We start from the raw sequence: 10,611 nt of genomic DNA on the forward strand, positions 1-10,611 counted from the left end.
ATTGGTTTTCTCCACAGCATTCAGCACAATGCCTTGCACTCTATAATATGTATTGTATTTTAATGCTATTTCTATTAAGAACATAAAACATTAAGGAAAGCCCCATGGGAGAGAAGCATTTATCAACTAACATTTCTGTGGCTTTAAACCCTTTTAGGCCACAGACCTCAGCAAAGTTCATTGTAAGCTATGGACTTGCAAGGTGTTCACAGGTCCCATGAAGCCATTCTTGAACACCAGCTTGCAAGCTATGGTTGTTGATAGTATATTATCGTTATCATTGTAAATGTGGCCAGTCATCTTTATATAAGGAGAGATCAAAATGCCCCCTGCCTGCAGAGGAACTCTTAACGTGGGTTTCAGTGGAAATGGAGCCCCTTCCTTTCAGAATTGAGGCTTTCCCTAAATACTGTATTGACTAACAGAGAAACAGGAAGTCCATCTGAGCACAGCTTTTCAAAAGCAGCACGTGTTCTGTGTGATCACACCAGTGATAGTTGCTGAAGACTCTGGTGAAACAGCTCTAAAAATAGCTGACATCCCAAAGAAGCAATGCTAGAAAGCCTCACAACCATGTTTCAAAGCTTTATTTTTGTATTTGAATTGTCTGATCTTCAGATTGAATTGTAAGTTTTCATGCTGCTATAATATTTTTCTCTTATCTTACACAGCAATGGTTATCCTGCCAGAGAACAAAAATAATAAATGATAAATAATAATTAAGGAGATTAAAATGGCAAAGCTTTTAATTGTGGTACTGTTTACATAAATCAGACTTTTAATGAATGGTGTTCTGGAATGGAAGAGTTTCCGATGTGTTGACTGGGGTTATTAATGATATTTAAATGTTGTTATCACAGTAATTCAGCATTCACATGTGGAATGCAATTTAGAAGGGGTGTGGGATGTAATTATTAGGTATCCTGAATCCAATTGCTTATACAAAAACAAATATTTCATTTTCTGTTAAAATAACTACACAGTTCAACAGTGGAAATTTTAATAGTTGTCAATTTTAACACATTCTAGTAGTTATTGCTGCCCCTGTATGCCTACACTGAGATGAGAGACTCAAGGGATTTTTCAAATGTCTGTTTCCAATTCAGAAGTCAGAAAAACATTGGCTTATCTATTTATTGTGCATTTCTTCAATGTTTCTATATCAATTAGTATATTCCATTCATATGGGATTTTGCCATTTACAAAGGACATTCATATTCATTGATTATCTCACTTGATGTTCACCCTTTTGGCCAAGTAAACTAGATTTTATTACGAGTATTTTAGATGAAGAAACCAAAATACAAGTGCTATGAACTTTATTATGTCCACCAAAAATTCACATGTTGAAGCCTTAATCCACAATGGGACTGTTTGGACTTAGGACGTTGAGGAGATACTTAAGCTTCAATTAAGCCATAAATGTGTGAGCCAGTACTATTGAATTGGTGACCTTTATAGGAAAAGGAGAAGAAATGGATCTCTCCTCCACAAGTGACCACATAGTGGGAAAGCAGGAACCTTCACCTGAACTCTGCCTTGCTGGTCCTGGGGTTCCCAAACTCTGGAATGTGAGAAGAAAAAGAAAGGTCTATTGTTTCTGTCACCCAGGCTTTTTGCTATGGCAGCCAGGGCTCTGAGACACGTGGAAATTGCCTCTTTCCCGCCCCCCCCCCCATCTCTAATGTTGTGTCACTGAATATAGAACCCTGATCCTCTCACCCCAGCCCTGTCCCTATCAAAATGTATAAGCCTTGAAGAAGCCATGACAAGTTTGGAATGATTTATTTTTGCTCAGAGTTACAGAAAGGGCAGGAAAGAAATTTGTACAAGCATGAGAATGAAGAAATCGATGCTGAGAAAGTAAAACAATAAATATTTGACTTGATAAAATCCTGCAGCCTCTGAAGATGTTAATCCTCTTTTGTGGTTTTCCTTCACCTCAGTTTGTGGTCAGGGGAAGGAAATGATCAAATGGAATCTACCTGGATGACTCCTGCAGTACCCTCTCCACTGAGACTTCAGAAGTCCCAGCCTAACAGTCAAGTGTAGCTGGGCACCTGTGGGGAACTTCTGCTTCTAATACAAAGAACAGGCAATGTAATTTCAGGTTAAATATGAGAAGGCGTATGGTTCAGTAAAGGACTTGTACAGCAACCAAGGCTATTTTGTATTTATGAGAACTGGTGCACAGAGATATCTGAAATATGTTAGGCAGAACACAGTGTATGAAGTTGTAAAAAGCTATGCTCTTATCCTTAAAGTGGCCATGTTTTGTTTCTGGAAAGGCAAAGGCTACAGATGAGGAGGAACAGAGGAAAAAGGTAGGAAAATGAGAAGATTAAGAAACTCTAGAGCCTCTGAAACAATGCAAACATGAGACTCAGAAATAAAAGGTGTGTTCCTGTAGAATTAGTGAGACCACTTAAGCCCTAAGAATATTTTATCTTTTACTTTGTCGAGAATTTTGATGGATTAATAATTATAGTAGAATCAGTTCTGATTTTCTATTTTGTGGCTTAATTGATTCCAACATATATTTTGATGAATTAATAATCATAGTTCAAACAATTCTGTTACAAATAAGGGCCTTTCTCTTGTGTTAATTCTGTATCTGTAGGATGATTCCGATGACGTAAGAGTTCACAATGTCCAGGCAATCTTAAGAAAAGACTTGCTCCTTGTATCATTTCTAGTTCACATGGTGGTAAACTCCTATTTCTGAGAACAGCATTGAACAGACCTAGAAGCTCAGTGTTTGAAAAATCAGAATCCAACTCTCTACCACCTCCATGTACTCATCCACCTTGCCAATGCTAGAAGGCATGGAAGCTGCTGGAAATATTTCTAAAGTAAACACAGTATCCACAAAACATGGAGATTTGAGGAATGCTTAGACCTGGTGAATGGAGTAATCCTAGAATAATTATTTCATGAAATTCCCCTGTTTACTTTCACAGCATCTCCATCCCTGTATATTTCCATTACCACGCTGGGCTTTGTTAGGGTCCTACCCTTAATGTTTCCATAGCATTGCATGTCTACCTCATTTATCACTCAGGTACTAGTCATCAAGACTGAAGTTTGAATCCATACTCTCCCACTTACTGTTAGTAAACTATTTAATCTCCTTAAAACTTCATTTCTTCATCTGTAAAAAAAAAATAATAATAATTGTACCCACCTCTTTGATTGTTTTGAAAACAAAATTATATAATCCATGAAAAGTAATTAGCAATTTATCTAGTACCAACAAATGTTAAACTAGTATTATATTTAGCTCTTTGTACATCATGTTTTAATGACTGTTTTGCATGCACCAGTACCCCGCTTTGAGACCTTCTAAGGCAGAGAACCTATTCTATTCATGTTTGCCTACCTACATCTTGCATAGTGGTAGAAAAATCAGTTAATGTTCACTGAGCATTACAAATTGAAATAGAATTTGCTAGAGTTTACAAAATCAAATCTGAGCCATATCTGAGGCTAAGTTGATCTATGACTGTCTCGTGATATGTTGTATTATCCATTCATTTGACAAACTTGATATTATACCTACAGCCAGGTAGCAGCAGTAGTCAAAAACATTGGCATTTATCCTGCTTTGGTCATTTGATTTAGGCAGTAAAGATCATTGAAAATTTTTAATCAGGGAAGTGATATAATCACTGAGGGGAAGGCTGAAGTGGAAGCCAAAGAAGCTAGACTAGAAGAAGAGCTACTGGTTAAAAGGTTACTGAATAAGTCTTGAGTTTCAAATAGGCACAATTCATGATAAAGTCATGGGAGAAAGATCTAACTCCAAAGACACTTGGCAGAACAACTAGTCTTGTGTCTGGTTGGGTGTGGAGGAAAAGGGGGAAAGAAAATGCAGAGGACCTCCCTCCAATGTGTGAATAAATGGATGATGGGATGATAATGGAGATTTGGTGGTTTTTTTTTTCCTTGCTGTACATTTAAAAATCAGAGTATAATAGTGTGTTCATTAAATTTTAAGAGAACCAAGGCATATTTTGGTGAAACTTTATCCAAGTACTAATGGTAACCAGTGGACTGTTTCTGGCATGCAGGCACATGAAATTTGAATCACAGAGTTTTTTGTAACTGTGTAAAGATGATTTTTGTCTTCAGATGAAGCAGGAACCTTTAAAAACACACCAATGCCCAGCATCCCCTACCGTCTCACACTGAAGTTCCAGCCCAATAGTAAAGTTAAGCCCTTTTGACACTCCGTCAGGCAACCAAAAAGAAGTTTCCTCATATTTCTCCTCAAGGCTCAGATGCACCCCCATGTCATCTACTTCAGAATGATTCCTGCCACCTAGACCATATTCAGTTGTATAGTCACCCCTGATACATGCTTATATTTCTGTACTCTTTAAAACTGTGTATAGACTCAAATGTATAAGAAAAAAATTTTTTATTTCTCGTAACTGAATGAAATTCCTATTTCTTGGTTCCATTTTACCTGGTGGTAAATGCTTTGCTTTTATTCAAAGTTAATTTGTAAGACTGTAACATTATAGCTTGTTTTTATGCGGGTGTTAGGAGAGGTGTGGGGTTTAAGAATCAGTCCTGGCTACTGACTTAAGGAAGGGCCTACTGCTTTGCTTAGGAAGGACAATCCCACATGACCAGGGGCATGATCATCTTTCTCCACAGCACCCACTGGGGCCTGAGTTCACATCATATTCCTCTTCAAACCGTGGGACCCTTCCTAACCCATCTGCTCTCTACCATTAGTGCCTTGCTCAGAGCATGTCAGAATTTGTGTGCTCCATTTCTCTCATGGCTTGGAGACAAAGAGCTCAGATGATGTTCCATTTTACAGAATTCCAGGTCTGTTTTCAGATCTCTACAACTCACAGGAGGTTCTCATTGTCGTCATCCTCTCCCCTATGCTCTTGGAGCTGTTGCTTGTTGAGAGGCACCTGCCAACGTCTCTTTTTCTTGATACATCTGCTCCTCATTCTCCTGGTGGGAAAATCTTTATTTATTCATCTTGATATATCATTAATTCTTCCATTGTCACTATTTAAATCAGTTCCCACTCTTGATGTACAGAAGATCCAGGTTCTTGCAGTTTAACACTCTCCTACCTTTTTAAGAAGCTGTTATCTCTTCAAAGGTTTACTTTGACACTCAAAAACTGATCACTGAATAGGTATGTATGGCTAACCCAAGTAATCACCATTGCAAGATTAAAGTGGATTGTGCAAGTGGCACCACAGGACGAAGCAATTAATATTCAATATATTATCATTGCATATGCATATTTTAAGAATAAAATCGTTTCATTCTTTCCTTGCCTACAATCTTGCTACACACACACACACATACACACACACACATGATGCTACCAAAAAAATGTTTCTAAACATACATTGTAATTGTCAAGAAGGAAAAGAAATGGAATATTTATTAAGCGCCTGCTCTCTGTACCAGGCTATTTTGCTGGCTGCTTTTATATGAATTATCTTTTTTTTTTATTTTTGCCAAGGAAGAAAAAGCACTTATTTTTACTTGTTCCTAAGGGCACTGTTGCTAAGTTTTCCCTACTCTGCCCCTGCCACAAAAAAAAAAAAAAATCTGACATTTGCCAGAATGTCCCTGTGCCATAGATCTTAATAACTTGCCCTCCATGATTGCATTTCTACTACCCTCATTCAAGTTCATCACTGGAATTGGGAGCATACAGCAGTTATTCCAAAATGGATAATTAACCCTTTGGCCAAATGATCTGAAAGAGATCAGAACACAGTCAACATCAAAGTAGAGCTGATGAGCAAACTCTAAAGCTGCCTCAGAGACCAACTGGCATGGGCATAAATCTTGGTTACAAATTGAATGCAATTATTAAGAATGTCCTCTGACTCATATGGTTTTCATTCATTCAAAGCACATTTAAATTCCTATTCTACTAAGTGCTAAAACACAAAGGTCATCCCATTTGCAATACCTTCTTTCAAGAGTTCATAGACTTGGTACCAGTTTAAAAAAAAAAATAAAAGAACAAGAAGTAGAACCATTAAGCAAAACTTTAAATAACTAAATAATTCTCCTCATCCAAACAATGCCTCCCTGCAAGATACACTAGAGATGTTTTCCCCACTAAATTTCTTCTAGCACTGAATTAACTATTTTTCTGATTAAAAAGTGGATGGACCACCCATAATTTTGATATGTGACAAAACTCCTGGTTCTATCCACTCTTTGTCCACTCTAGAAAGACCCAGATCAGACACCAGAGATAATTAAAAATGTCCATCTCATGTTTCAGCTGGCAGAATTGAAGAGGGTGTGGTCTCTGCTGGAGATTTCGTGAGACTTTCCAAAGTCCCTCAATTAGAAACCCACAATTAGTTTAACACATTTGTAAGTGAATGGATAAATAGGCACTAACATTAATGAAAGCAAAATATAGGACCATAATTATTAATACCACTGATAACATTTTAATTTGGAGTTTGCAATTACAGGCATTTCCTTTTTTAAAAAACAAATGTCAACCAACAAAGAGTTGTTGCTCTTCTTTGAGAAACTTGTGGGATTCCATTAATCATGTTTAATGATTTATATCTTTCTTAATGATCCAAGGGAAATAATTTAGAAACCCATACCTTAATTAAAATAGTCTCTTGAGTGCTCATGCTGAACAAATATAAAGCGGCTTCCTACTTTCTGATCATAGTTAACTGATGTTCTGTCTTCCCTGTTTCAGTGTGGCACATCTTATGTGTTTTATATACAAAGAGGTTCCTTTATAAATTTTATTTAAAGTATACAAATTTCATGTATTTCATATATACAGTTTTAGGAACATAATGATACTTTCCCCCCTCCTCCCACCTATGCTCCCACATTTCTCCCTTCCCCCTCTCCTAGTCCTACTCCTAAAATGCATAGAAAATGTGTATTATGAAAAAAAACTATGCATGGATTTCAAATTTTTGCATCAAAGTAAACTTACCTATTATTTTATTCTTGATATATTTTTGAAGTACTCTTCTTACAAAGTGTTTGTTTCATCATTATCATCCTCAGGTTTCAATATGTAACTAAGAGTGACAAGACTTCTTTCAATTTTGTCACTTTATAATCATATTTTCTAGTTTATTTTCATTCTCTATTATTAAATGGTAACCATCAACTTAGAACAGAGAAAGAGGAAGATGAAAAATAAAAAATCAAAATCAGTCAGCCAGGACAAGTTGCAGCCTGGTACTCAGAGAAAGGCACAGAAATTTGGAAGCAAAATACCCATGTTTCATTTCTGGTTCATTCTCTTACTCACAGCTGAGTCAAGTCACTCACTTGGGTTTTTTTTTTTTCCTGTAGAATGGAAACAATAGCTACTTTACAGAATTCTGTGTGAATTAATGAATGAACTCTGTATGTATAACAGTGTGCCTAGTGCTTTGGCAGGAACATAGCAGGTGTGCAATAAACTTTCTTATCCATTCCTATCTTTCTTCCTGCCTTTGCTGAATAGTGTCCTAGGTTCAAGACATGCAGAAAAATGTATTCATTCCAGAAAAAGAGAAATCAATATAATACTAGATGTCCCAGCAAGTAGTTGGAGGATAAGAGTCAGACATCTGGATGAGTGGCAGCACTTGACCTGAGGCAAGGCCAATCCCAGAAACCAGGTAGATGTTTAGGGATGAGCTTCAATTCCTTGGAAGTGAACTGGCAGAAAACAAGTCTTAGCCTCAGAGGATGCTGGGATACTTGATAGAAACCACAATCCAAGGACAGGAACGTGTCTTAGAGCAATTCGAGCTGGATTTTAAAGACCAAGAAATCCAGTTACCAGAATTCAGGCACATGGAGGAAGAATTGGGGCCAAAGAACGCAACAGGAGTTCAACCATGAGAACTGAAATATTCCATGAGTGTCAGACTGACAGCTGGGTGACTCAATGTCAAGAGCTGTAATATGGGCAGGGCTGAACTTACATGTAGAAATTTAATGGCCCTAGTTCTACAGCCAAATTAGAAAATAGTCTATTACTGAAGAATATGTTTTAGATGCTATGAGAAGCCTTAAAAACAGATTTAAATGAGTATATCTTCCATCTAAGATCTTATCGTGAAAATGAAAGACAATAATGACAGCATTACTGGTATAGGGAGATTCTTTATTATATGTTCCCAAAATAAAAAAGATAACTTTTTTTTTTTTTTTTTTTTTTTTTTTTTTTTTTTTTTTGCGAGGAGGGGATATGTTCCTCCACAGGGTGAGAGACTAAAAGGGATTCTTGGAGAAGTAGTTGTTCTGTAGCAACTTGAGTAGCATAAGAAAGATGTAGAGTATGTCATCCTTTGTAAATATGAAACATAAGTTGACAAAAGCACAAGAAAGTACAGGAAGAAGATTAAGCACAACACAACCAGCTTGTGACACAGCAGGTTAAGCTATCACCTGTGATGTCAGCATCCTATCAGAGTGCCAGTTCACCTCTCAGCTACTCTGCTTCTGATCCCTGCTAATGGGCCTAGGAAAGCATTAACTCCCTGCTAACATGCCTGGGAAAGTAGTGTTTGATGGTCCAAGTACTTGGGCTCCCACTACCCACATGGGAGACCTGCATTGAGTTCTACATTGTGGGCATTTGAGGAGTGAACCAATGTGTGGAAGGTCTCGCTCTCTCTCTCTCTCTCTCTCTCCCCCTGTGTGTGTGCTTGTGTGTGTGTGTGTCACACTGCCTGTCAAGTAAATAAAATAAGTCTGTTTTTAAAAGAGAAGATTAGGGGCTGGCGCTGTGGCGCAGAGGGTCTAAAGCACCAATATCCCATATGGGCACGGGTTCGAGACCTGGCTGCTCCACTTCTGATCCAGCTCTGCTGTGGCCTGGGAAAGCAGTGGAAGATGGTCCAGGTCCTTGGGCCCCTGAACCAACATGGGAGACCTGGAAGAAGCTTCTGGCTCCTGGCTTCAGATCAGCGCAGCTCCGACCGTTGAGGCCAACTAGGGAGTGAACCAGTGGATGGAAGACTTTCTCTCTCTCTCTCTCTCTCTCTCTCTCTCTCTCCCTCCCTCCCTCCCTCCCTCTCCTCTCTCTGTGTAACTCTGACCTTCAAATAAATAAATAAATAAATTTAAAAAAAAAATAAAAGAGAAGATTAAATAAGCAGATTTTAGCTAATTTGTATAAAGGAATAGAGGATATAAATCAGTAGGAAAAGATTTAAGAATCAAGGTAATCCAGACACCAAAAGGCATGAAATCTGATAAACTCAAAGTAGCACAACCAGAAAAGGATTCCGCTTTCATTTCTTTGCAGAACAGATATCAGCCCTGCATTATTACAGCAGAGGCCATCTTCAAATTCTTCATATGAATTCTTGGAAAGGCAGAGTATTGGCAGAGGGATGAAGACAACAAATAATGTATTCCATACTTAGCTGATCTCAAGAAGATTATCGAAGTTATATTGCGGGCCAACCTTCCATTCAGTCCCATAAAAAATAGATTTAAGAGCTATGTGCATCTTTGTGCTGATGGTCAGTTCAGGGGGAAAAAGTATTCTTGGAAATTACAATCCATTTTATAGTAGAAAGTAGTATGCTTGTGATGAAAACTTTTCTCTTTAGAGATGACTCGTAGTAGCTGTTTCATAAAGGTAAACAAATCTTGATTAAAAATTTGGGGTTTTTAGTCTATGTATTATTTTAGCCAAGTATGTGAAATAAATTCTGTTGGAATCTACTGGTGCCCTCCCATATGGTTCCCCTAAATAAGTGCAAAGGCAGAATGTTCATGTGGATTAAGAAAAAGAGTCTCTAAGCCAGAAACTTGATAACAAGGCTTTTAATCATAGCCCTATAAACTTAAAAACATGATGTTATCACTTAATCGTCCCTTTCTTCTAATATTTTTATCTATTAAACAATGTCCTACCAATCCAGTCCTTCACAAACCCAAAAACTTTAACTTTAATCTCTTATCCATCCGTTTGATTCCTAACATAGCATTAAAGTCTTGATTATCATCTATATTAACAGAGGAAAATTACCAAACTTTCCAGAAAAATCCATTTCATGACTTATGATTAAAAATAAAGCTTCCATAAAGTAAGAGACAAATTTATTAACTCTTTTACACTGTATTAAAGATATAACCAATGACCAATTTTTTTAATATATGTAGTAAATCCAAGTTTTGCAAACAGATTACAACAGGGTAAATCCTAAATTCCGAGATACACTAAATAAAGATTCCACTTTCAAGCCTATAAAGATCCATGAAAAAGCCTATAAAGTACATGAACGGATTGTATATATTGTTTTTAACACATGATGGATTTGCAGTTGACTGCCAGATAAATGCAGTGGATGGAAGCTACATTTATCTCTTTCACAATAATCTTTTTATGTCCTCTCTGTAAAGAGAATTTTTTTTAAAGCTTACACCCTCAAGTACACAAATAAAGTGAGAATAGAACGCAGACATGTCAACAACAGTTTTGAATACTGGACTCATGGAATGAATGGTAACTGAGAACAAAGGAGAGAAAACTGAAGCAACAGCTTGTGGAGAGCCCTGCAAAATGTGAAAGGACTCCGGGAAAGAGGAAGTGGAAATAGGAAGAATGATTACACATTTGAG

The sequence above is a fragment of the Lepus europaeus genome, chromosome 7 (assembly GCF_033115175.1).
Source record: "Lepus europaeus isolate LE1 chromosome 7, mLepTim1.pri, whole genome shotgun sequence".
NCBI lineage: Eukaryota > Metazoa > Chordata > Mammalia > Lagomorpha > Leporidae > Lepus > Lepus europaeus.